Genomic DNA, 27,956 nt, shown 5'->3' on the forward strand with positions numbered 1-27,956 from the left:
AGAGCTGGGAATGTAGCCGCTGGTCGGTAATTTGGGGGCTGGAGCTGCCAGTGGTACCGTGGTTCCTCCAGTCAACACCCTGCCCCCTCCAGCACACACTTGTGGTCACAGGGTGTATCTGGGCTCTGCAGATAATTCTCTTCTCAGGGGGAAGTTACGACTGTGAACTCCGGCTTTGCCATCTCCCTGCATCATGATCTGACTCAGACACTAGACTGGCTGAGCTGGGTTAACCCCTGGCCCTCTCCAGTGTTTCTGTTCCTCCGGGCCTGGCCGAGACCTCCTCCTCCCTGCCCTAGGAGGGGAGTCCCACTTCAACCCAGAGCACCCTGGTAGTAGCAATACTGATTACCCTGCCCTGTAATTTGTCATTCACAAATCATACGCCTCTCCTTGAAACAGACTATCTGAGGGTGGAGGAAGGGTTGTTTTTTTTTATTATTATCTTTGTATCTTCGGCAGCTAAGAGCGTGGGAATGAATGAAGGAATGCATGCAGACTCCAGGAGTCTCCAGAGTACACCAAGAATAAATTCAGGCCTTGGAACCTGGTTGAGAGAAGTAGCCCGAGATTACTCTTTATTAGTAAAGTTTCATGACGTGGTTTTGTTGGGTTGAGAAGTTATAACCTGGATATATTAGTCTCTGTGTTTGGTTGAGTTTGTGAGACTACATCCCACATCCCCCTGCCATGAAGTTTTCTGTTTTTACTCTAATTTGAATCAAGTCTCAGCCAAAGCAAGGTGTTTTTTTTTTAACCATCCACACCCAGCTTTCTTCTAACAGAGTGGCTTTGAAGCTTTATTGAGTATGAGAATCATCTAGAGTACATGTTCAGATATAGAAAGCTGAGTCTCTGCTTTAGCGTTTCTAACAAGTTCCCACGTGATGCTGATGCGCGGGCCACACTCTGAGAACCACTGGTCAAAATGTCTTCATCCAGCTCATGGTCAAGGTGCCCGACTGACTTTCTCCCAAGTCAGTCTCTGGGCCAGGGCTCGGGTCTGTTCATCCCCAGGACAGTTTGAACTGTCTTTTCTTGGCCTTCTGCATAGGCGCACCGGACCATCCTGGCCTGCATTAAAAGGTCATCGGGACCTAAAAATGACTGCTGCAGGATCTGAGACCTCATCAGGACCTCTCCTAGCTTTCTGGAGAAGCACATGAGATTCAGGAAATAGAAGCATACATCCTGGGAAAACCCCAAACTTCAGGCGCCAACCTTTGGACAGCAGACAGCAGCAGCCAGGCGCCTCACACACCCTCTTCCGCAAGGGGCCACCTGGCTGTAACCTGTGGGTCTCTGCACTCTCCACTCTGCCTCAGCCCCTATCCTCTCTGTCTGATAACCTTTACGGGAGAAGGTGAGAACCTGGGCTAAGACTGACTTTCCAGCAGCTTCCCTGTCATCATTCAAATAAAATCCAGGCTCTTGACCACGGACTGAGCCTGCTGGGCACTTGGACTGCATCTCCCTTCTCTCCACCTTGTTGGTACACTCTGACCTGCTGGCCCTTGGACAGCAAGCTCATTCCCATCTTGGAGCTCAGCGGTTGCTGCAAAGCTGGGGGCCCACAGGAGACAGGAGGCGGGCTGGTCAGGCACCCCCTCTCCAGAATGAGCTTCCTGTTCACCGTCCCTAAAGCAGCCCCGCCTCCCACCTGGTCCTTTGGCCTCGAGCACTTGTTGCCATCTGATGCCACCTCCAGAAGGGAAGCCCCCTGGAGGGAGACCCAACCTTGTCTACCTTTCCCAGCTGTGTCACCAGTACCTCCCAGCACGTCATCCTTGTTTAATAAGATTTTAAGGAATGAATCTTTGGTCTCCACCAGGTAGACTGTGGAAGGTAAGGACTGGCATTCCAGACCTGGGCTCTCAAAGCCAGAATCTGGCTCCAGGCCCACTGCTTAACAGCTGGTTCCGGTGGGAAGAATCGAGGCCACAAGTGAGGTTTCTGTCACCACCCCCATCGCTCTGGACAGGCCCTTCCGGCTGGATTGACCTGCCAAAGGGTGGGATGACAACTGTGCTGTCTGCCCTCATAAGGGTGTCAGGGCTCAGAGAGATAATGACTGGGAAAGGGCTATGCCAGCAAAAAGGTGCTGACAAACCCAAGGCTTGGGGATGGTGAAGCTTCTCCATGGCTTTAAATCTGAATGTGGCATTTATTTTTCCATATACAAAAATAAACTCAAAATGCATTAAAGACCCTAACGTAAGACCAGAAACTATAAAGCTCTTAGAGGAAAACATAGGCAGGACACTCTTCAACACTCTGTCCCCAGAAAGATCCTCCAGGAACCACCTCCTGGAATGATGGAAATAAAAACGAAAATAAACAAATGGGACCTAAATAAACTTAAAAGCTTTTGCACAGCGAAGGAAACTATAAATAAGGTGCAAAGACAACCCTCAGAATGGGAGAAAATACTAGCTAATGAAACAACTGAAAAAGGATTAATCTCCAAAATATACAAGCAGTTCATGCAGCTCAATACCAGAAAAACAAACAACCCAATCAAAAAGTGGGCAGAAGACCTAATTAGACATTTCTCCAAAGAAGACATACAGATGGCTAATAAACTCATGAAAAGATACTCAACACTGCTTGGTATTAGAGAAATGCAAATCAAAACTACAATGAGGTATCACTTCACACCAGTCAGAATGGCCATCATCAAAAAATCTACAAACAATAAATGCTGGAGAGGGTGTGGAGAAAAGGGAACCCTCTTGCACTGTTAGTGGGAATATAAATCGATACAGTCACTATGGAGAACAGTACGGAGGTTCCTCAAAAAACTAGGAATAAAACTACCACATGACCCAACAATCCCACTACTGGGCATACCCCCTGAGGAAACCATTTTTTAATATATTTATTTTTGACCAGGCCACATGGCATGCAGGATCTTACCAGGGATGGGACCTGCATGGCCTGCATTGGAAGCACGTAATCTTAACCACCATACTGCCAGGGAAGTCCCCGTATGTGGCATTTAATTTTAGATGAGCTTTTCATTCTTGTAGTTAAAAAAAAAAAAAGCATTGTTTTAATTTCTTCGTAAGCTTAAGGTAACCCTATCACAGATTTTAAATATCTAAGGAATTCCGCATGAATTCTGGAATTGGAAGCCCTTGTTTATTGGAGGTCCTTGTTTAGTCGCTAAGTCGTGTCTGACTCTTTGCGACCCCGTGGAGTGTAGCCCACCAGGCTCCTGTGCCCATGAGATTTCCCAAGCAAAAATACAGGAGTGGGGTTGCCATTTCCTTCTCCTGGTCATTTGTCTGCTTCAGATTTCCTGCCCACAAATGCATTTGTCTGTTGTGCTCTCCAGGTGGGCCTTTCTGCTTGGCATTAGGTAACTGAAGGTCTGAGTTAAAGAACAATTTTGGGTCCACATCCCCAGCCCTAGGGACAGTTGAGGAAGGATCTTAAAAATCGATGTTAGATGACTTTAGATAAATGGCTCAATTGGAGAGATCTGAAACCTCCCACAGGCCTGAAATGGACTCCAGACATCTCTGGTCTTCCATTTCTCACCTGGATAAGGAATTAAAGGAGTATATTCCTTCTGGCGAACACTGGGGAAGAAAAATACAGGATGCCCAGTTTCATCTGCATCTTAGGTGAGTAACAAACAATATTTTAATATAGATATATCCCAGGAGATATTCGGGACATTCTTGTTCTTTAAACAGTATTCATCAGGGACTTCCCTGGTAGTCCAGTGGTTAAGACTTCGAGCTTCCACTGCAAGGAGCATGAGTTGGATCCCTGGTTGGGGAACTAAGATCTCACAGGAAAGGCAGCACAGTGAAATAAATAAATAAGCTATTTTTTTTTAAGTATTCATCATTTATCCATTTGCTCTCTATTTTACCTGGCAGGGTCTGTTTTGATCGTTGAGTCTTTGGTCCTAGGAATGGAGGGACGTGATTGCTCTCACTTTTCCTGTTTCACCCTACAAATGAAAAAGGTTTTGCTCTTAGTCTCCACTTGCTCCCATCCCTTGTCCCTCCCTCCTGACCATGACTGGTGGGTCATGGGCAATAGATGGACATGACCTCAAGTCACCCCACCTGAGCTGTAGCTGAAATGCTGCCCACACAGCCACACTGCTTGGAATCAGCAGGGCACTTACCAATGTGAGGAAGCCAGAAAAATGCTCAGGTCCTAAAACAAACCAGGGCAGTCATGTTTTATAACTAGTGGGAGCCTTTGATTCTTAGATAAAGGGCCTTGGAGACCCAGAACATTTCCCTAAATGCAGAACGAAACTCTGGTGTCAGCTTATTTATTTTAGTGTTGCTAAATGCCACTTTTAACACTAATAATACCTCGCACTCCTATTGTGCTTTTCATCCAGGGATGGCCAGGTGCTGTGTTCACATTAAGCAGCACAGCCCTGAAGCCCCTGGATTACATCATTCGATAGAGAGCTTCTTCCAGGTGGAACAGACCGGAGCAGAAGTTAGGACTAGTGTGATCTGAACCTGAGCTGGGTGGTGGACGTTAGGTACATATTCCCCAACCCACACACACTCCTAGCCCTTCAAGCACAAAATTGGTGCTACCTTCTTTTTAAAAAACCCCCTGCCTTTGGCACAATGACAAACACAGCAGGTGCTCAATAAATGTTTGCTGAATGTCTGAATGAGTGGCGAACAAGTCGGTTAACCGAGAAGTAAACCTTGAGTTCCTTTATTTGCTTTATTTTTCTGTGTGTAGGGCATGTGGCAGCAGCTGTCGGTCCTATGTCAACACCTCAGACTGTTTAGCATTTCTTCTTTTTTATGTAACTTTTCCCCCCTTTAAACAACCTGATTTCTTTTTTAAAATATTTGTTGATTTTATTTATTTGGCTGAGCCGGGTCTTAGTTGTGGCCCGCAGGATCTTCTATCTTTGGTGTGGCATGTGGGATCTCATTCCTTGACCAGGGATCAAACTGGACGCCACGCACTGGGAGCGCGGAGTCCTAGCTACTGGGCCACCAGGGAAGTCCCTGTTTAGCCTGTCTGAGCACAAGTTCTCTCCTGGGGCTTCTGCTCCCAGCAACACCCGCATCTCTGCAGCATGTTCCCTGCATGTCCTGCCCCTGCAGCCCTTTAACTGATGACGGAGGGCTATAAACTCTCCAATTCCCTCATCCCTGATGGGGACACTTAGGTGTCACCTACAGCGTCCCTGAGGGACTGTGCCAGCGTTACCCTTCCAGGGATGCGGCCTGACATTCATGCCCATGTCTGTCCTCCTCCCCTTCCCAGTCTTGTCTTCCCACCCTACAGGACACCTCCTAATGAGTCACTTTCACTAGAATCTCCCCTCGGGGTCTGCTTCCGGGGAACCCAGCTTGCCACTGGAGCATTTTGGCTCTCATCTTCTCGATGGTGCTGACTTTTTTTTCTTGGACCAGAAAGAACCTTCTAGGAGAAAACAGCAAGGGCCATGACAACCACCGATCTTACTGCTGGATGAGGAGCAAGAGAAGATGAGGAACAGGTGAGGACTTTACCTCCACAGGGGCTGGAATATAGAATTTCAGCTTGGAATTTTCTTGAGCAAAGACAGCACAACTATGGGACCTGGCCAAGTAAGCTTCCAAGTATTCACATAAGCATGCAGTTCTTCTTACAGGCTCCCCATCTGGGGGCTCTCTTCAGGCAAACCCCTGCAGGAGGAGGAAGTCAAGACCAGTGCTTGCTAAATGATCAATGCAGCACCCAGAGATGGGAGGTCAGGCAGGACCTAGAGCGTGGGTGTGTGCTAAGTCACTTCAGTCGTATGCAACTCTTTGCGATCCTATGGACTGCAGCCTGCCAGGCTCCTCTGTCCTTGGGGATTCTCCAGGCAAGAATACTGGAGTGGGTTGCCATGCCCTCTTCCAGGAGGACCTAGAAAAGAGAATGTTTTTCGTCTTCTTCCATTTACATCAAGAAAGCCCACGAGCAAAATGGTGGGGGTAGGCAGGCTGAGTCAGTGTGATGGGTCAGGGGCCCTGTTTCCTCAAAGAGACATTGAGAGAGTCATTTCTGCATACCCTGGGGGCTTTCTGGTCCCAAGACTTCTCGTTTGTAGAGATCAAGTTCAGATGTTTGAAGGGGTCCTCTTTCCATCCAAGGGTTCCAAGCAGACCAGATGGGCTGCATTTAACAACTTTCCTGGCTGCACTGCAGGAACCACGGCAGGGGTAGGCATCCTTCAGCTCCCTGGGAGTTTATTGGTTTGTTACATTTTAAACAGCTCTGGTGATGCTGCCGTAACCTACTTCAGAGGGAAACATTTATTATTAACATTGGTTTAACACTTAACTTTCTAGGGTATTTGTGGATGACACAGTCATACATCTGCCTTTTTATAGTGCTTCGCAGCAGAGCACAAGACCTTCTGGCTGACACCTCATACATCATCAAAATTAAGACCTCCGGGCAAGCAGATGAAAGTAGGACAGGGGTGTGCTGGGGCCAGCAACTGGGGATGACTCTGATGGTTCCCAAGTTAACCTTCCTTTAGAGAGAGACTGTTTCCATTAAGGAGCAAATTATTCTTAACATTAAGATGTCTTTGTTTCCATGACAACCCACAACAACCTGAAAGGGATGGTCTGTGGTGGCCATACGGCCAAGTGATGCTTTCGACCTCATCAGTGGCTGGTGGAGATGAATTCAGGGATGGGGTCAGCCAGCCAGGGCTCAAACTCCAACTGCTGGGCATTCAACACCCAGCTCTCCTGTGTTAAAGCCAGAAGCAACCTGGAAATCTGCAAGCCAAGATGAGAGCAGGTCCCCCATTTTTGCTGGGTTGGGGGGTGCTGCTCTGGGTCCTCATTGTGGTCAGCAGGTTTCCCTTGTGGAGCATTGGCTCCAGAGTATGTGCAGGCTTCAGCAGCTGCAGCATTTGGGCTCACTAGCTGTGGCACACAGCCACTCCACGGCCTGTGGGATCCCAGCTCCCTGACCAGGGATCAAACCCACATCCCCTGCATTGGGAGGTGGATTCTTAACCACTGAGCCACCAGGGAAGTCCCTCCCCTATCTTTTATAAGCATAACTGTATCATCATAGTGTTAGATTCTTTGCTGGAGACAATAATAACTGATAACTGTGAAGAAACAGTTGACAGAAGATAACATAACAAAAGGAGAAAATAGCTTTTTTTTTTTTTTTAACAGAACTTTTCTTTAAGGTCCAGCACTGACATTTTGGGGTCTCTTTTGTTTGTCTATAAAAAGAAAAGTGAGAGCCCATTATTGTGTGTTTTCATAGGCTCAAACCCACAAGCCCCCTTTTCTCACTCAAATTGACCAAACGTGACAGCCGGCGGGGGGGTGGGGGTGGGGTGAATTAACTTTCCGCTGCTCTTCAGAGGAGATCAGCCTTATCTGGGCCACAAAACCTGTCTGGGCTTTGTAACAAAGGACCCTGACCTTTCTATTGAAAGGAAGCAACAATTATTGTCCCTCAGTTCTGGGTCTACAAGCATTTTTTGAGGAAGGTAAAAGAGAACCAAGAAAAAACAAATTTCCTGAGAAGTGAGTAAGGACCCTACAATAGCCCTTGGGGGAATTCTTGTTTGAGACAACAGAAAACCGGCTGTTAAGAACGGCCTGTGTGGGGATGAAACATAACACCCGTCCATCTGCTGGGGCCCTCTTCCTCGTCTTCTTTCGTCAGTCCTGTGACATTAACAACGTTGTATGACATTTGCGTCAGGCATCAGATAACGTGCCTGATGGTCTCCAAACAATATGTCCAGAGAGGAATAGAGTGTCACAACTCAAAAAAGGACACAGGAGAGGAAAGAGGGCTATCTCTGCCCCGCTCTGTCGCTGGGCAGTAAGATTCCCCTCAAGGCACTGGACCACAGCAAGGATGCAGAAAAGCAGAGAATGCCTTCTGCCTTCTGGGGGAAAAAAACCCACAGTGGAAACTGCTGTGAGAATCATGAAAACATCACTTTAAGCCAGAGCTTTCCTGCACTGATGTCCTTTCTCCAAGTCCAGGCTCCAATCTGTAGGAGTCGGTATCCAGTTATGCTGTACCGTTGGTCCTCTGGACATCAGGTTCCCCCTCCCCGGATTCAGGGGCCGCAGAAGCCTCAGGTACCGAGGACCTTCGTTCTGTGTCACCGTATAGAAGGGACTTGGGCATCCAGAGTTTGATGTCCCAGGGGGCCCTGGAACCAACTGCCCATGGATCCTGAGGGATGACTGCACTTTTTGTCTTTAGTTCCTAAGTGATGGGACGTTGGAGTTTGTGTCTGCAGGACTCTCAAACTGTATCAATGCACAGATACAGATGTCTTCATGGCAGGAGGGACTGGGGCTTTCTGTCCCAGAACCTGCATGCTAACAGCGGGGAGGCTCAGCTCTCATCTGGCATAACCCTGTTTGGATGGCTAGCCTGAGGGCACACGCTACTTGGGGCAAAGGTAACTAGCTTTGCTATAACGACGTCACAAAGATGACTGAACAGGATTAGATGGCTGGACGCTGGTGAACCGTTTAGGGCCGCGGTAAAACCACTGGGCATCGCAGGGCTCCCTCCAGCTTCCGGGGACCTTGGGTCAAGTGCTCATCAGATCCTGCTCATCCCTCCTGTGTGAGATCCCCGCCCCTTGGTTCTGCTCCACGACGCCCGCCCTCCCCGCCCTCCCCGCCCTCCCCTACTGACACAGGCCCCACGGGGAGCTGTCACTTCCCTCCTCCCGGAGTCCTTGCTCCCCGCTGACGTCTGCAGCCCGGGGCTCTGGCTTTTCCTTTGACCCAGTGAACCTGCAGGCAACGCCTTTCCAAGGCGGTGGGTGGGAACCACGTCTGAGTCACATTGGGAAAAAGGAGATGTGGGAGTGGCGAAGGGACACGGTGTCTAAGAACATGCCCTGGAGGCAGAGCTGGGTCACGTGTGTGTGTGCACACACATGTGTGCACGTGTGTACCTTTCACTAAGGGACAAGGAAAACCAAGCTGGGGCTTTGCCGCCTGGTTCCTGTGCAAACTCTGCCACCCCCAGGCCCAACAGCAGCTGCGAGGAAGGGGTTTCTTCAGAATCCCAGCTGCCCTCCCCTAATTCATTTGGCCCCAGCAGACTCTAAGGCTGAACTTCACTCTCCTCATCATCTTTAAAATGTCAGTTAAGCCCCTTGATCTGGGCTCAAGCAAAGGTAACTTTTGAAGAAGGTGATGTTATGGATTCCCACTGGAATGGACAGACGCTCTGCCCACCCCAGCCCTGATACATAGACCCAAATGAGGACACAGCGGGAAGGAGAGGGGTTCAACTCCCCCAGGTCTTCTCCTGATTTGTCCTGAGCAGCAGGTGAGCCTAGTGGGCAGGGCGAGGACTCCAGGGCTAGACTGCTTAGGCCAGCATCCCAGCTCTGCCAGGGGCAGGTTCTGAGACCCTGGGCAAGTCATTTAACCTCCCAGCGCCTCCAGTTCTTTTCTGAAAAATAGAAGTACCTTCCCTGTCACGTGGGGTTGTCAAGAGGACCCAGTGGGTTCAAGCACACATAGGCTTTGGACCGCACCTCACCGCTGTAAGCACTCTTCAACTTGCCTTAAAGGCAAAAAGAAGACGATTGTGTCCTAAGAAAGGCCGAGGAACTCAGCCACATTGTCATGCTACTTCCCTGTATTGACTATTTACACTGAAAATGAGGACGTAGAAAGAAAGGGCAACCATAGTTTTTCCCTTCAGTCTTTCCTTGCTCATCAGCAAGATGAGGGCAGAGAGCACTGGTAAAACGTCTGTGTATGGAGAAGTGAAACAAGGAAATAAGAGTCTGATGCAGCATTTCCATTGTTCTGGAAGAGATGAACTAGAGATGCATGTGCATTTATGAAATACTAACTACGTCACCTTGGAGGTGCCGCATCAGAGTTCTGTGTGCATTTAGAACCGTCACAGTGTAATCTAAAGATGAACAATAAAGATCATGCTAATGTTAATAAATAATACGTGTGCATGTATACTTGGGGCAGCATTACATCACAAATAAAATCACGATGACAGATCAGAGAGAGACCACCAAAGAAAGGTAAAAGGCTTTGTGTTTTAGGACCTCCAATGACACTTTTCCTGCTTTTTTGAATGAGGGGCCCTGCATCTTCCTTTTGTAAATTATGTAGAGGGCTGCACCGCAGGCTGACTCCTTGATGTTCTTCTCACAAACCTCTCATTCAGCCTCATTTCTCTTAGAGCCAGGAGAGTTTAAGGGTGGAGGGGGAGGCAGAAGAAGAGCTGTTGGGGTATTTTCAAGTGGGGCCTGACTTCCCGGAGGCACTGAGATCCCCCAGAGGGTCCTCTGAGGCCCCGTGGCCACCTGTAGTCAGTACTGTCAGCAGCTGAGAGGATGGCATAGCCTCCCCCCACCCCCCAGCCACAGCTCCGCATCCAGTGTTTTGCCAGATGTCAGGTCTGAAAGGCAGCTGCAGCCGGAGGAAGGGAAAACGATGTCGCATCATGAAGGTGGGTGTTGTCAGCCAGGACTCAGGCCGAGGACTGGCCCGGCGCTCGGCTCTGAGTGGCAGGAGCGGGGCAGCGCTGTCATTTCCCTTCCTGGGATCAAAATCAGACAAATCTCCTGTTTGGCTTACCAGGCACTAAGTGGATAACACCAGTGAATGTCAGTGCAAATTACAGCTCCAGACTCCTGTCGGCGGCTTTGTGCTGCTTCTTGTCACTCTAATGCAAAGAGACAGCATGGAGCTGATAACAAGCCAGAAGGCTGGGGGATTGGAGAGGGTGGCTGTGTCAGGGACAGGAAAAATGCATGTTGGAGAGACTCAGAGGGTAAAAATCCACAGCTATGACTTCCTTGTTTGCCTCTAGGAAATGGGCATTTAAGGGTGTTAAATGCCTGGACAACACCTCTTGGGTTTTTACAAAACTGAACAGTAACCTCATCAGTTCATTCGCCCACCCACGCACCCATCCATTCATCCATCACCCACCCATCCATTCATCCATTCATCCATCACCCACCCATCCATTCATCCATTCATCCATCACCCAACCATCCATCCTCATCTGTTAATGAGAGCTGGACTGCCCTCTTAGCACGCTGGGATTCTGAGGGATCATGGAGGCCTCCACCTACTGCTTGCAACATGTTTCCTGGGGTTGCTTCTAAGAAGCCTAAAGAACTCTTGGGAGGAAACACCTGTCTTTCTAGCAAAAAAAAAAAAAAAAAATTGCCTTAGGGCCTTTGAATTTTGTCTAAAACAGCCCAGTGACTGCTTAAAAACTCCAGTTCTACTCCATTAAATTGCATTTTCTTTTTTTTTTTTAATTGCATTTTCTAAGCCAGTGGGTGTTACTGTTTTAGAGACCCCACTCAGCTGAGAGATAAGATCTTCCCTCCAGCTGGCTGTAGAAAGTCCTGCATTTTAGAGCGTCGGGAGCTGAGTGTGTCCATCTGTCTTGAAGCCTGCAAGGGTCAGCTCCCATTAATACGCAGCCTCACTCTATCTCCACCCACATCACACACTGGAGGAACCGATGCAGTCAGAACAAGAAGCCAGGCCTTCCTACAGCTGTGCTGACAAGCTAGTATCTAAGGAACCAGAAATGGGGCCAAGAAGGTAACTGTATGCGACACACGTCCTGTACATCTTCACAGGTTCCTCAGTGACTGTTCCCTCTCTCACCCGATGCCCCACTTGCCCCTGGATACCCTCCACCTTTGAACGCAGATTAAATTCCTCACCACGGGCATAGAGTCTGGCTTCCTGGGCAGTCATCAGGGGCTGGAGAATGCTAGGGAGCTAACTCCCCTTGGGGGTGAATGTTAACCTGAGAGGTAGAAGCAGAAGCAGGGCAGATACATTCCTCCACCTTCCATTCTCCCATAAATGACCCTGGAGCATGATTCCTTCTTGCCGTCTCTTTGGACAAGCTCTGGGATGAGTAAACCTGGTGTCCCCTAGAAGCTCAGGGGGAACTCACAGTGAAACAAAACCACCACAGTAACATGTTACATGGCATCGCACAGCTTTTTGTCCCATTTCTTTGTTTCCCTCCCCTCCATCCCCCTAGACTTGTACCTTCTAATCGAATCATTAGAACCTTAATCCTTGCTCAGGGTCAGCTTTCCAGAGGACCTAGACCAAGGCAGTAAATAATATTTGTTCAATACCTGCCATGCGCCCACAGGGACTCTGAGGATATTCAAAGCTGATTATGGAACTTGGAAAACTCATTCAGGAGAGCAGGACCTGTATCCAAAGGTCACCTAGAAAATCAGAAGCAGAATGGGAGTGAAACAGTTGAAACTGAGTGAAAAATTGCTGGTGAAAAAAGAAAGAAAAGAGTGGGGAGAATGTAGTAGAGACGGCGTGGTGTTAGACCTGCTGAGGCCAATGAAGGAAAGAGGGGCTTGTGTATTCCTGGAGATTTTTGATCAAGATTCCAAGCCCCCAACTTGGTCTCCAAATTGGGAAAGATGTCTGTTTTGGAGACTGAGTTAGCGTTTTTCTCCACAGCAGGGGTAATGAAAGAGTGAAGGAGGGCCAGCTTCCACCACCAGTGTACTAGCTCCCTACTGCTGCATAATAAATTACCCTAAAACTTAGGGTAATTAAAACTTTAGGTAATTAAAACAGTACACATTGTCAGGGTTTTGACTTTAGCCATTGTGGTTTTGCCTTGCCTTTGTCTCATGGGTGGTGAAGTTAGGGCACCATTTCATATACTTATTCCCATTTGGTTATGTTTTTTTTTAAATCACAAATAGTGCTTTTAATTATTTAGCTTCTTGCAGTACTTACATAACAGAAACTCACAAGTCCATGTTGCTCTTGTTTAGTCACTCAGTTGTGTCTGACTCTTTGTGACTCCATGGACTGCAGTCCCCCAGGATCCTCTGTTCATGGGATTTCCCAGGCAAGAAAACTGGAGTGGGTTGCCATTTGCTGCTCCAGGGTGGTTATCTTTTTTTGGGAAGTGCTTGGTCAAATCTTTTGCCCATTTTTTTCTGGTGGATTGTTGGTATCTTTATCAATTTATGGCCACGAGTTACATATCCAAGATAAATCTTTGGTCAGATAAATAAATGGCAAATATTTATCCCCTCAAAAAAACAACAACAACAAAAACCAGTGTGAACAATTAGTACCTCTCACCGACTCAATGGACATGAGTCTGAGTAAGCTCCAGGAGTTGGTGATGGACAGGGAAGCCTGGCGTGCTGCAGTCCGTGAGGTTGCAAAGAATTGGACATGACTGAGCTACTGAACTGAACTGACTGATGGGTCCTTTGGGTCAGGAATTCAAGAGTAGTCTGGCTGGGTGGATCCAGCTATGATCTCCCACTAAGTGAAGGTCAGATGTGGCCTGGGCTGCAGTCAAGTGAATGTCTGACTGGAGCTGGAGGGTCTGGCCCCAGGAAGCTTTGCTCACCTGGCCATTGGCGGGAGGCCTTAGCTTCTCTCCATGAGGACCTCTCCCCAAAGGCTGATTGAGTGCTCTTCTGACGTGGTGGGTGGAGATCTAAGAGGCCAAAGCAGAGGCCACAGTGCCCTTCATGACACTTGGCTTCAGAAATCACACACGATTCTCTGCATGGCGGCTACACAGAAGCCATGATGCAAGGCAGAGAGAGCACATTCAGGGGCATAGGGACAAGGACGTTGAGGACCCTGCGGGGAGGAGGAGCGTTTTTGGAGACTGGATCATAACTGCGTCCTGGAACATCAGAGCTGGGGGTTCTTAGAAACCAGGTTCTGTTTCAACAACCTCATGCAATAGCTGAGGAAACCAAAGGTCAGAGACATTAAGCAACTCACTTCAGGTCACTCAGTGAATCACCTGTTCATACTAAAGCATGCCTGCAGGCAGAACATTTCTTGGAGCCATGTGAGAATCGTTAGCTTATGGTCAATCAGGGTCACTATGCTGATGAACAGTCAGAGGTGATGCTTTTAGATAAGAGCTGCTGAATTTGAATCCACTGCAAAGCTGATGACAGCAGTTCATTCATTCATTCAAAATATATTTACTGAGTGCTTTTCTTGGGGTCTGGCAATGCTCCAGGCACTGGCATAGAGGTAAGCAAAAACATGCTCCTGCTCTCATGGACCTTACAGACATGCAGTGTGTAGTCTCATGGATAATGGAACTATTACAACCATGGCAAGTACTTGGAAGACGAGGTTGAAGCACTGGGAGAACACAGAATACTAAGTTTGTCCCAGCCAAGGAAGCGTCTCCAAGGAAGAGATGATTCAATGATCACTTGACAGGCTCAAAGTGAGTTCCACTAACAATGAGACGATGATTTTTGTTCACAATTTGTTTTTCAGCTATTGTGTTTTCCTCCTCCAGATGTTCCACTTGAGTTTCTTTTATATCTTCTATTTCTCTCATAATTGAGTTCATGGTTTCCTTTAACATCCTAGAATATATTTATAAGATTTATCATAGCGATTTTAACATCTTTGCCTGCCAGTTTCATCATCTCTGCCATTTCTGGGCATATTTCTATTTTCTTCCTCCCAGTTACAAGTCATATTTTCCTGCCTGGTGATTTTCTATTGGATGCTAGGTAATGGACATTTTACAGTATTAGGTATCAGATTTTGTTTGATTCCTGGAGAGAGTATTGGACTTTGCTCTGGCTCACAGTTACTTGGAAACAGTTTAATCTTTTCAGGGCTTGCGTTTCAACTTTGTCCAGAACAACATTTAGTCGAGGACTAATTTAGCACTGTGATTAAGGCAATACCCTCTGAAGACACAACCCATGTGATACAGGGTCTGCACTTTGGCTGGTGAGAATGCCAACGATTTGCAGCCCTATAAAAACTCCAGAAATTGGTTCATCTGCTCCTTTTAGATGGTTCTTTTTCTTGCCTCAAGGAATTTTTTCACATGCAGTCAATGATCAGAGATCAAAGACAAGGTTTCTAACGTGACAACGGAGTTTTTCTCTGTGTGTAGAGCTCCTTTCTCTCTGGCACTCTGCCCTGAAAATGTGAACGTCCTTGGTCTCCAACAACTCTGAACTCTGCTCAAGTCCACAAGCCCATCAGCTTCATTTGAGTTCTCTCTAGACAATGAGCTGCTGCCATTGTAGGAGGCACCTTGCTAGCTTCCCTTCACAGTCTTGCCTTGACTGTCGTCCAATGTTGTCCATTTCATATACATTTATCAATGTTGTTTCATATACTTTTTCTGGTTATCTAGTTATTTAAGGCAAGGATATATATCTACTCCCTGTGACTGATATGGCATATCAGTCTTTAACTTTTTAAATGACTTTACTGAAGCACAATTGGTACAATAAATTAAATACATTTAAAGTGTAAAATGGGCAAGTCTTGACACATGAAATCATCACCACATTGAAGACAACAAACACATCCATCACCTGTTTTATGATCTATCCTTCTGGTTCCCTAGACCTTTCCTCCCAGGCAACCATTGATCTGCTTTTAGTTACAACAGATTAGTTTTCATTTTCTAAAGTTTTATATAAATTTCTTTTTGTCTGGCTTCATTCAATCAGCATAATTATTTTGACTCATGCATCTGTTGTTTATATCACTAGTTTCTCCTTGTCCGTTGCCAAGTAATATTCCAATGTATGGATATACCACAATCTGTTTGGTTATTCATCCATGTTCATTTATTCATTATTGATGGGCATTTGGATTGTTTCAGTTGTGGCTATCACACATAAAACTGTCATAAACATTTATGTAAGAGTCTTTGTATGGACATGTGTTTTCTTTTTTCTTGGATAAGTACCTAGGGATAGAACATATGGTAGGTGTATGTATAAATTTTAAAGAAACTGTTTTCTAATGGCATTTGTTTTAAAGCCAATTTTTGTTTTGTTTGTTTTTGGACCCATGTGGTGGTGTGGTAAATTTAAGATGTTTGGATATAAACGTTCAACTTCTCTCATGCTGAAGCACTGAGCAACTGTCATATTGATTAGTCTCAGCCCTCACCTGTTTGGAAGGTAGACCTTCACCACAAGGTGGGAAAAGATGAGAATACAAGGGGCTCCCAGCCTAGCTGACAGCAGTGGGAAAAAAGACAGAACTCTGGTTTGTTTTTTTTTTTTTTTTGCTTTGAGGCATTTAAACAAAAATTAAAGTGAAATTTGTTCTTTTTGGATAGTTCATCCTTTCCCTATGATTTTTGAAAATATAAAATGTTGGAAAACTTAGGTCAGAGCTGTTTTTTGAAGTTTTGAGCTATCTCCTTGATGTGTGGGCTCTGAAGCTCCTGTCTGTGAATGAATTCAGCCTTTGTTTCACCTTTCCCTGCTGAACAATGCTGGTGAATTAGAAGGAGATATCCAGTAGGGATAAGTAGCTTTTCTTTGATCCACACACAAATCGAGCTCCATTTAGCCAACAGAGGAACGGGATTCACAAACGCCCATGTGGCTCTGAACCCATGACATATTTAATAGGATGGGCAGCAGCAGTGTAATCCATCTCAACCACCTCGTTCCACCTTCTTCAATGTCCAGCACACATGGATTCTCTTAAAGGAGTTTCCTAACGGCAGGCAATATTGTTATACTTCTGCTAATAACCTCACACAATTTGAGACGTCTGGCACTTGGCAATATTATTTCAGTGCAGAGACCCTTGAAAGCCACATGATCCCTAGGGTGATGGAGAGGAATAGAGGATGGGGAGAGAGTGCCCAGGTGGCTTCAGCCTCCTCTGTCCTCCTAACAGTGCAGAAGCAACTGGAGATCAGAGGCCCAGGGCCCTTGGGTGCTGCCGGCACCTGCCAATGCCCTCAGAGCAGGTGGCAGCTTCTCTGGAAAGGGCAGTCACCACCCCCGAGAAGCAGTCTGCCTCTGACTCTGTGGCCAGCCCAGCTCACAATACAGCTTAAGGATGTTCGTGTCCATATTTATTAAAGACTTGGGACAGAAAGGGGCTCCTTTGGTGGCTCAGACAGTAAAGAATCTGCCCACAATGTGGGAGACCTAGGTTCCATCCCTAGGTCGGGAAGATCCCCTGGAGAAGGGAATGGCAACCCACTCCAGTATTCTTGCCTGGAGGATCCCACGGACAGAGGAGCCTGGCGGGCTACAGTCCATAGGGGTCGCAGCAAGTCAGACACAACTGAGCGACTAATACCTTCACTGGCGTGATCCCCTCATGCCCTTTTCTTAACTGGCCCTTTAAATCTTCAGTTGTGTGAAGTGGGCTGAGGCCAGGGACAGGGCCCCTATTGATTACTCTGTTTCTCATTGTTGGGTTTAGGTTTTACTCTTAATAAGGATGCTGCTTCCTGTTTTGTTAGGTGGGGCTCCACCTCCCACCTTCCCGACCACAGACATAATCTTGTTTGCACTGAGCCTTCTGGGCCCTGCAGCCACCCATCCATGCTGGCCATGTGCCCCAAGATGGGGGCCACTCACATCGGCCTGGGATTAAGCCTCCTCACCTGGGCACACAGCACACTCTGGAAGCAGGTTGATACAAATGACAAGTCAGGCTCAGCTGACAGTGATGTCACAACAGATGGCTGTTTGGAGAAAGGTAAGCCAGCTGCCACCAAGTATCCTGGTTCTCTGGCCGGTGATGGGCAGAGGACCAAAGGCATCTCCTTCTTGGCTTCCCCCTGCTTAGACAGCCTGGTTGTGCTGGGGAAATAAACATGCAATTGATTTTGTTGCCTCCACACCCTTGGTACTGTGGCTGAATGGCTGTGGTTGTCATGGCAGCAAGCAACATTTTTGTTATCATCTGTGGCCTTTTTCTCTCCCCTGGGAGATGTCTGACATGATTCCAGTTCTCCACGCTGGTTCTGTTCCTTGTATTTTGGGGGATGGATGCTTCCTCCTTGCCTCTGATTGGGGAGAATTTCCATTGGTTTGCAGAGACTGGCTGATGTGTAGGAAAGATGGGGGTGGGGTGAGAAAAGAGAATCAGAGGAGGGACAAAATTTTGTATGTGAATGGAGGGAAGATTGGAGCAAGGGGACAGGTTGTCCCTGGGTGACAGAGGGGAAGGGAAAAGGAAATAAGAAGGGAGCTGGGGACAGACAGAAGTGGAAAGGGACAGAGGGAGGAGGCGCACATGGAGTGGAGGACATCCTGTCCTCACAGAGACTCTCGGCTGCGACTGTCAGAGCCCCTCCTGTCTCCTCACACGGGCTCGTCCAACATCCTCTGCCCTCTAGCAGCCCCAAAGCCTCTGGCGGGCAGCACAGCCTTCTCCTCTGACCCCAGCCCACTGGCTTCACCATGTGCCTCATAATATCAGGCAATTCAGTGCCGGATGAATTAACACATGGATGGACATTCAAATGCTTTTTAAGATTGAAATCACTGAATAAGGCTTTGGGGGACTGATGGAAGGGAATCAAAATCCCTAGTGACAGATGGTCAAACTCACCTGCCAGCTCATGGATTTGCGCTGAGAAAGGCACCTCTGAAGATGAGTGGAGGGAGATACAGTATTGGCTGGTCGGAGGGCACTGCTCTTTGAGGTAAATTCCTCCCCAGTTCTGGGCACCTGCCTGAGATTGCTCTTCTGATGCGCTGATTATGGCGGAAGCAAAGCAGGTGTCACTGGCCAAGGTGGTGGGTCAGCTTGCCTGGTGTCTTCATCTCCAAAGCAGCCCTACGCTGAGATGCCTCAGGCTCCTGCCCTACAGGATGGGGAACGAGGCTTGGAAACAGTGGCTTCTTATCACAGTCGTTGTAGGGTGCCGTCAGATGACAACTGTGACTGTGGGTCCCCACTGTGGTCCCAGGGTACCTCTTGGAAAACAGATCCTGGCTGAGCTGGGCACAGACCCTTCTTGCAGACTCCTTGGAGAGGAATGATGATGAGGACAGGGTGAAATGAGAAAGGATAGGGGAGGATGTCTCTGGGCTTGCCTCGTGGGAATGCTTCATCTAAAAGGATGGCCCTTGTGTTCCTTCTGATATGGTCAGAGCTATGCATAGCCTTGCACCTGAGCCCAGCCCTAGGCAGAGCAAGAGGTTTACAACAGAAAATTCCAGCTTATGTCTAGAGCTGGCAGTTACAAATCTATGGGAACAAATAGGGAAACTGACCCATGTTGAACAAACTCACAGGGGACTGATGGATAAACCCGAATGCTACTTAGTTGTGCGGCATTCTTCAGGTTCTTTGGAATCTGAAAATCCGCCCTGGTAAATAGACCTTCTGTAGGACTAATGACGTGACACTGTCTATTAAAGAAAAGTGTCCATTAAGCCTTAATCCCAAGAAAGGTGGGAAATGGGGCAGGGAACAAGTCTGCTCTTCTTTGCACTTGTTAATTCTTGCTTTTTGACTCAAGCAAAGGAACTTGATTAGAGGGGAAAATAAATTTTTACTAAATGTCAACCCTAGTATTTTCTTTTTGGATGTAACTATGATTATTAGCTACCTCTCCCCACCGGGTGGAGATCTGGGTAACGCTGGCTTGAGTCATCAGATCCATGACCTTCAGAAGCCGAGGGCCTCCGCCATGATCTCTGCACATCCTCAGGGGCTGCTGTGGTCATGGCTCCTTCTGTCTTCCCATGCCCTGCCCTGGCCTGCCTTTCGCTCATGTGTGCGGTCGTTACTCTGTGCTATTTCACGCCACAACTCTCATCAAGGATATCAAGGTTCTCTCTCACACAGAATATCTGTGAGCTGAGCAGAATGTGTCAACTATTACAGGAGTGAAAGGGCTAGAAGGGGAGAACAGATTTCTATCACAGCAGCACAACTTCAAAATCCAACAGAAGAGCATCTCTGATCTTCACGCAGCCTCTGGCCCTGGACATGGACACTTCCCCGCTCCCTCCCGCCTCTCTCCATCTTGCCCTTTCCCCTGCTCCTTCTTCCTCTCTCCTTTATGCTCTCCCACACTCTCCTAGTGGTTAAAAAATGCCTCCCACATTTTGGGTTTTTTTTTTTTTTTTTTTTTGTACAGCCAAGTGGTTTCAATATCAAGACCTCACACTTACCCCAAGCATGTATTAAGGTCTTTTTTTCCCAAACAAAGGTAGTCCCCACACCCAAGAAACACACCCATGCTGCTAGGATAACAGTCATTGTATCTCCTTTCCAAAACAAATCCTACTGCACTTCTCCACTTCAGTTTCCTCTAAGCACATCCAGGGTTTAGCTGTAATCAGCTCATCCCCAGTGCTACACCTTTTAGACAAGTCTGCTGACCAACTCCTGTCTGTTACTTCCAGGCTATTTGTGGGAGAAGCCACCTATGAGATCTTGGACAAATACTTAAACTCCCTAAGCCGCCTGGGGGAAGGAAATGACAGATAACATACAAAGCTGTTACAAAGATCAACTAATGGACTTCTTTCATGGTCCATTGGTTAAGAATCTGCCTTGCAATGCAGGGGACAAGAGTTCGATCCCTGGTCCAAGAAGATTCCACATGCCGCAAGGCAGCTAAGTTTGTGCACCACAACTACTGAAGCCCGTGCACCCTGGAGCCTTTAAGCTGAAACTACTAAACCTCTGCCCCTTCTCCACAACAAGAGAAGCCACCACACGGAGAAGAATGTACACCACAACTAGATAATAACCCCTGCTTCCCTGGTGGCTCAGCCGTAAAGAGTCCACCTGTGATGCAGGAGATGCTGGAGACCTGAGTTCAATCCCTGGGTCAGGAAGATCCCCTGTAGGAGGGCATGGCAACCCACCCCAGTATCCTTGCCTGGAGAATCCCATGGACAGAGGAGCCTGACAGGCTACAGTCCATGCAGAAGCAAAGAGTCGGACACGACTGAAGTGATTGAGCACACACTCCGCAAATAGAGAAAGCTCACACAGAGCAACGAAGACCCAGTGCCACCAAAAATAAATTAATTAAAAAAAAAAGATCAAGTAACATGATGAGCGTGAAAATGCTTTCTCAGCGACAGAGCCCAATGAAGCTTATGATTGGTTACTCATGGGGCCGTGCTAGCCAGGGACCCAAGCAAGGCGGCCACTGGTTGTCTAAGTCATTATGTGTCTTCCTTTCTTGGTAATGTCAGCTTGACTGATGCACTAGTCCAAACACTCTGGGGCAACAGTTGTTGTGTATAAAGAGCACCTGATGAATAGAGAACTAGCTGTCCTGCCAGAGGTAGAGCATCTCAGCCTACGGAAAGTCTCTATTTGAAGAACACAGAAATGCCCATGTGCCTGCACACAATCCTTGCCCCTGAGCGTCTTATAATTTATAGCAAGCACCACTTTTCAAAAAACTATTCTTCTACTTTTACTTCATTACACAAACAATGATTGTAGATTATTAAAAACAACAGTGGGAAAGAGAGAGACTTATTTGCAGCCCCTCATTCAGAGAAAATCACTATAGTGTTCTAGTATCAACACAGCCTAATTTTTTTTTCTGTGTGTTGGTGTGAACTTCTCCATAACATTTTGCTGCACAGTAGATCATACTTCTTTTATTTTTCTCATAAATGAAGCCTATCTTAGTCACCCACCTTTTAGATTCATTCACTCACTCAACACATATCAACTGAATGCTTACGATGTGCTAGGCACTCTTCCAGGTGCTGGGGAAACAGCGGTGAGAGAACAAACATCTCTGCCCTTGTCCAGCTGACATTCTAACTGGGGCAGACAGACAATAAACAAATAAGAAAAGTAGTACAGCGTGTGGAGATAAAAGACATGAACATAGCGCAACAGGGGAAAGGGCTTTGGGAGTGCCACGTACTAAGTCACTTCGGTTGTGTCCAACTCTTTGTGACCTCACGGACTGTAACCCGCCGGGCTCCTCTGTCCATGGGATTCTCCAGGCAAGAGTACTGGAGTGGGTTGCCATGCCCTCTTCCAGAGGATCTTCCTGATCCAGGAATTGAACCCACATCTTTTATTGGCAGGTGGGTTCTTTACCACTAGCGCTACCTGGGAGTGTTGGGCAGGCAGAAATTTTAAATGAGGGTGCTCAGGGAGAGCCTGAAAGCCATAACTTGGAGGAGACAAAGAACTAAGCCATCTGGAGACCCCATGGCAGGGTGTTCCAGCAGAGGGAACGGCACGTGCAAAAGCCCTGGGGTGGGAGCATGCCAGGCACGTCCTAGGAACAGTAGGGAGGTTGGTGTGGCTGGAAGAGAGTGACAGCGTAGATGGGGAGTAGGAGGTGAGACGGGGAGGTCACACAGCCTGACAGTGCGGCGCCTTGACAGCCAGAGTAAGGATCAGGCTGTTCTCTGATGGTACCCTACTGGGGGACTGGAGTGTCACTACTGGGGGGTTGGAGTTACACCATCTGAGTTAACCTTGAGGTTAATACAGGTGGGGAAACGTAGGAGCAGGGACCAGGGACGAGGCTACTGCAATAGAGATGCTAGTTGTTTGGACCAGGAAGGTGTCAGAGGTGGTGAGGTGAGATGGTGCCTTGATATATTTGAAGATGGAACTGAAACATGAGGTGGAGGAGGAAGGTTGAAGGTGATTCCAAGGTCACTCAGAGGCATCATTTAGAGAATGGAGAGCTGGGGAAGACTGTGGGAGGCCCCGGGGTAGGGAGACATATCAAAGTTGGTTTTAACATGTTAAGTAGCCAGATGGAGGGGTCCCAGAAGGAGAGGAGAGAATGGACTTGAGAAAATATTTGAGGAGACAACAACAGCTGAAAACTTCCCTAACACAGGAAAGAAAACAGTCACCCAAGTCCAGGAAGCACAGAGAGTCCCAGGCAGGATAAGCTCCAGGAACGCACCAAGACACACAGTAATCACACTGACAAAAATTAGAGAGGAAGAAAAAATATTAAAAATTTTTAAATATTAAAAAATATTAAAAATTTTAATATTTTAAATTTTAAATTTAAAATAAAAAATATTTTTAAAAAATATTAAAAGGAACAAAGGAAAGGCAACAAATAATATACAAGGCAACTTCCATCATGTATTAGCTGATTTCTCAGCAGAAACTCTGCAGGCCAGAAGGGAGTGGCACAATATATTTAAAGTGATGAAAGGGAATAACCTACAACCAAGGATGCTCTACCCAGCAAGGCTCTCATTCAGATTTGATGGAAAAATCAAAACTTTTATAGACAAACAAAAGCTGAGAGAATTCAGCACCATGAGACCAGCTTTACAATACACAGCAAAGGAAATTCTCTAGGTGCAAAAGAAAAGGCCACGACTAGAAACAAGAAAATTACAAATGAAAAAATTACAAGAAAAAATTACAAATGAAAAATCACCAGAAAAAGGCAAGCATACAGCAGAGGTAGGAAATGACCTGCACACAAATATGATATCAAAACGAGCAATTGTGAGATAATGAGAGTACAAAGGCAGGATACTGAAATGCATTTGAAATGAAGAGATCATCAATTTAAAACAATCTTGTTTATGTATAGACTGCCATATCAAAACCTCATGGTAGCAAAAAACCAAATATCTATAACAGACAAAAGAAAACGGGATCCAAACACAACGCTAAGGTGAGTCATTAAATCACAAGAGAACAAAAGATGACAGGGAGAAAAAACACCTACAAAAACAAATCCAAAACAATTAACAAAATGTGCCAATAAGAACAGACATATCAATAATTATCCTAAATGTAAATGGATTAAATGCTCCAACCAAAAGATACAGACTGGCTTAATAGAAACAAAAGCAAGACCCATGGACATGCTGTCTACAAAAGACCCACTTCAGATCTAGGGACACATACAGACTGATAGTGAGGGGATGATAAAAGGTATTGCAGGCAAATGGAAATCAAAAGAAAGCTGGAGTGAATGAATGGCTTTTATATCAGACAAAACAAATTTTAAAATAAAGACTGTCACAAGAGACAAAGAAGGATTTATATGAATAAGCTTTCGCCTACTGATAACAGCATAAGAAAAGTTTTCGCTCACTTATGTTTTTGTCTTGATGCTGGAATTCAAGTGAGAAATAACAGAAGGTTCTTAGTGATAGTCATTTATTGTAATAGGATGATACAATGGGTGATAGAGCCCAGCAGGTTGTAGGCACCTATTTTCTACACAGTCACCAAAAATATCTGTTTGGCTTTAGAAAGAGGAAATGTATGAGATTATCAAGCTTTGTGAAGCTTGGACAAACCTAAGTATAAGCTTAGGACAAAGCTGCTGCCTGACTTTGGAGAAGCTGAAATTGTAGGTACCCACAGAAGCTTGGATAGGCACTAACTCATAAGTATACGTTGAAAGTGCCTTTGATCCAAAACTGCTTTTCAAAACTTCTCATTTCCCCCCAGAACCATTCTAAAGAACTGCTCTCTGTCCATTTCTGAGAGAAGATGACTTGTGTACACAATCATCAACCTTAAGTTCTTTCTACTAGTCAAATGGAGCCATATACACGAAAAGTCTTATATATTTACATTTACACAGCTGTTCTAGGATTTGATTTGTTTATCCCTGAATTCCCATTCTCTTTAAGAAAATCCTTCAGTATATTGTTATAGGCATCAGGGGCTTATATAGACAGAACATCTTCAGTAAACCTTAAAGACTCAGGTAGCACTCATACCAAATCATTTGGATTGGACCCACGAAGATATTTTCTTTCATAACTTAACCACATGCATATATTAAAAAAAGCTTATGTAAAGCAGAAAGAAGGAAAAGAGAGGGAGAGAAAGAAAAGGGAGAGCATGAGACCTTTTCTTTGTGCTCACTCCCTGACAGTGAAGTGTTGCTTATTTTAAAAAGAGGGCCCAGAATGTTAAGGGGTTTGAGGGGCACCAGCGAATCACATCCCCTTTCTCACATCCTCACTTGAGCCCTGAACCAAATGAGTCATAAACAAAGGTATATAGTAGGGCAGAGGGGACCAGAAGGTCACTGACACAGAGAGAACTGAAATTGGAGAGACACGACTGTGTCGGCTACACGCCCTTCCAAACGCTGAATCCCGGAGTGAGGCATCTCACTCACCCCCATGGCAGAACTGGACCAAATGGCCTGTTCTGTGAGATTTACGACATGGGAGAGCAGACCCAAGAGGGTTTCGGTGATTTCTGCCCAGCTTCTTCTCCTTCCAAACTCACGCTCCAAGCCCCTCGCTCCCGGGAGGGTGACAAGGATGGGGGCAGGAGGAATGGAGGGAGCCCAGGGGTGTCATACCAGGCGCACTGCCTCCACTGGGATGGACGCATCTTGGGGAAATAAGCTACCCCACCCACTCCGTCCCCCACCAACACACACCTTCTGAAAGACAAAAGGGTCCCTTTAGACCCTTGGAAGTGGTGATTCACTCTTCCAGCGAATCACCAGGGGGCCCTGCACAGCTCTTGTCAGGACAATGAAACACCAGACACCAGGTCATGTGCAGACACTGCTATTCAGAGAGAGATGTGGGTGCACACATGCGTGCACACACACACACACACACACACACACACACACACACAGGATCATGCCGTATGATCATGGTATAGTTTACAACTGCTCCTTTCACTTGATAACATATCTGGACTCTGCCTTCAGTAAATATACTTTTACAAAATCATCTTAATAGCCAGATATCATCCCACTGTGTGGTATACCTGTCATTTGGTCACCAACCTCCTATTGTTCCCAGTCCTTTGCTACTATTAAAAACAAACAAAAAATTTAAAAAAGAAACATTGTCTGAACCTTCTTATAGCCAAATCAGTTTACATGCTTGATTCTAAAGATACATTCCTGAAATTGGAATTGCTGGATTAAAGGGAAGACATGTTTTTAATACAGTGGGTTACATTTTGCAAAATGCTGCATTAGATGCCACTGTGACAATCCAACACACAAAGGACAGAAAGAGTAGGCCAAAGAGCTAGTTTACCTGAAGACTGTGGACATGTACCATGCTGGGTACCAAGGCCCTCAGCTCACTGTGTGTGGACCAGTGAGCTGAAAGAACCCATGGGGAGGGACAGTAGGTCTGCACCTTCTGTATGTGACAAAGGCAAGTGCATCTTCAAGGGTGAGCAGGGGCCTCTCCTGGTTGGTTCAGGTGACACGGTGGGTCCCGGGCCAGCTGCCCATGCTCTTCCTCTGTGCCCGAAATGATCTAAAGTCAGAAAAACAACATCTTCTGGTTTCGTTTCTCATGAGCGCCTCCCAGATGACCCACTCCCAGCTATCTGTGGGCTCAAGGATACACGTGGCATTTGCTTTGTCCCCAAGTCCGTGCCTGGAACCTGGACCCTCATTTGCCATTTTCACACTCAACAACTCATGGAATGTGTGTGCCCCTTTGAAGGGCACTTCTGAATAGTTGTTGAGCTCACGGGCTAATAGTTTCCACGCAGCACCTCTGAAGACAACCTGAATACACACAGGCACACGGCAGGAGAGGACTGCTAATGCTCCCGCTCACAGGAACGGTTTTCCGGTGGCTGAGGCCAAATGCTAATGAAGGGTGTTCAGTTTCTCAGGGCTAGGATTGAGGCAGGGTCTCAGTGTGCCCAGGGAAGTCGGCCCCCGAGAACAGGGAGGCGGGCTCTACAAAAGAAGTCCCCCCAGAGTGTGGTAGAGAGCTTAGGGGTAAAACAGCCCCCATTCAAAGCTCAGTAGTGTGGGCAAGACACCTGACCTCCCCGCACCTCAGAGTCCTTAGCTGGAAATAAGAGAGTCAGGCCCGGGATAGTGTAAGGGTCTGACTGAGAAAGGTGCATGTAATTACAGGGTAAGTGCCTGCTAAGGGGTAGACGTTATTCCAGCATCAATATGACCAAGTAGAGACAGTAAGATCCCAAAGAAACAGACTTAAAAAAACCACTTGCCAGGGAAGAAGGAGAGTCAAGTTAAGGATATGGGATTAAGGGATATGAACTACAATGTATAAAATAGATAAGCAAGAAGGGTATATTGATGGGAATTATAGCCATTATCTTGTAATCACTTAATGAAGTATAACCTGTAAAAATACTGAGTCATTATACTGCATACCTGAACCCAATATAATACTGTAAATCAACTACACTTCAATAAAAAAAAAAAGGATCATTGAACATCTCTCACATCCCTATATGCCCAGGGCGTAGCACACAGTCAGCACTCGGTAAACATTTGAGGACTCAGATGAGTGAATATGGGCCAGGTCACGTCAGTCACGTAGGAAGCAACAACGGTGAGGAGCTGGTCCCTGGAGAAGCTAAGAAAATTTCTGTGATGATACTACTACTCATAATAAAAGTAGCAGAGGATGATACGACACTCAGATGCCTGGCACTACACCTCACATCAGCCCTGGAAGGTGATACTTCGCCTCCATTCACAGAGGAAACTGAGGCACAAGTCAGGCAACTGGCCCCGTGTCGTGCAGTTCATGATGGGGGAGCAGCGTCCCTGTCTGCACCCTGGGGCAGGAGGATGGCAGGCTTGAGTCTCTGCTGCTTGGCAAAGGAGGCTGTGAGCAAGGAGAGTGAACTCAGCTCAGGGTGGAAGGCGGGGAGGACCAGGGCTCAGAATGATGGCACCTGCCCACGCAGGATGGGCAGAATGGGCTGTGACAACAGAGAGAGGTGGTGGAATAGAAAAACACCAGGAGAGCCCCTTTCACCCCCGAACTGTAGAACAGGAGGACACGGTTACTCACAGTATGCTGGGACCTGTTCTCAGGGCTTCACACACATTCACTCTCTCAATCCTCCCAGCCTAATGGACCGCGAGCTTCCTGATTTGCGCGGCGAGCTGTGGTTTGCATCACTTTTGTCATCCAGGCGGCTGATCTAAGCTAGAACAATGACACACAGCTATTTGGAAGGTCTCTACTACGGACCATCCTATTGCACACAAATGGCATGCCTACTATAAATCTCAGGTCCTTTTTCTTCTTTCCCAAAGTCTTAGAATGCAGTTTTGTTCATGTGAAGTTTCCTAGGGACATTTTTATCATGTGTTTTTGTGTGTGTGTGTGTTAGTTGCCCAGGAGTGTCCTACTCTTTGCGACCTTATGGAGGGTAGCCCACCAGGTTCCTCTGTCCATTGGATTCTCCAGGCAAGAATACTAGAGT

The 27,956-nt window shown here is 46.8% G+C and overlaps 1 long non-coding RNA gene across 9 annotated transcripts; it reads right to left on the bottom strand.

Moving 5' to 3' along the window:
* Positions 1 to 407: 407 nt before the first annotated feature.
* On the bottom strand, positions 408 to 27,942 carry LOC122424354. Of its 9 annotated transcripts, none has more exons than XR_006264399.1 (10): positions 27,539 to 27,942; positions 25,781 to 26,008; positions 18,375 to 18,793; positions 17,422 to 17,620; positions 13,402 to 13,640; positions 12,140 to 12,235; positions 6,042 to 6,268; positions 5,517 to 5,895; positions 3,884 to 3,964; positions 564 to 2,307 (listed from the first exon to the last, which is right to left on the bottom strand). It is a non-coding gene; the product is annotated as an uncharacterized LOC122424354 (long non-coding RNA). The 9 variants fall into 9 exon arrangements; XR_006264397.1 differs by adding an exon at positions 10,599 to 10,686 and having other exon boundaries at positions 5,517 to 6,268; XR_006264398.1 differs by adding an exon at positions 10,599 to 10,750 and having other exon boundaries at positions 5,517 to 6,268.
* Between the last annotated feature and the right edge of the window lie 14 nt (positions 27,943 to 27,956).

This window comes from Cervus canadensis, chromosome 22 (genome assembly GCF_019320065.1).
Source record: "Cervus canadensis isolate Bull #8, Minnesota chromosome 22, ASM1932006v1, whole genome shotgun sequence".
Classification (NCBI taxonomy): Eukaryota; Metazoa; Chordata; class Mammalia; order Artiodactyla; family Cervidae; genus Cervus; species Cervus canadensis.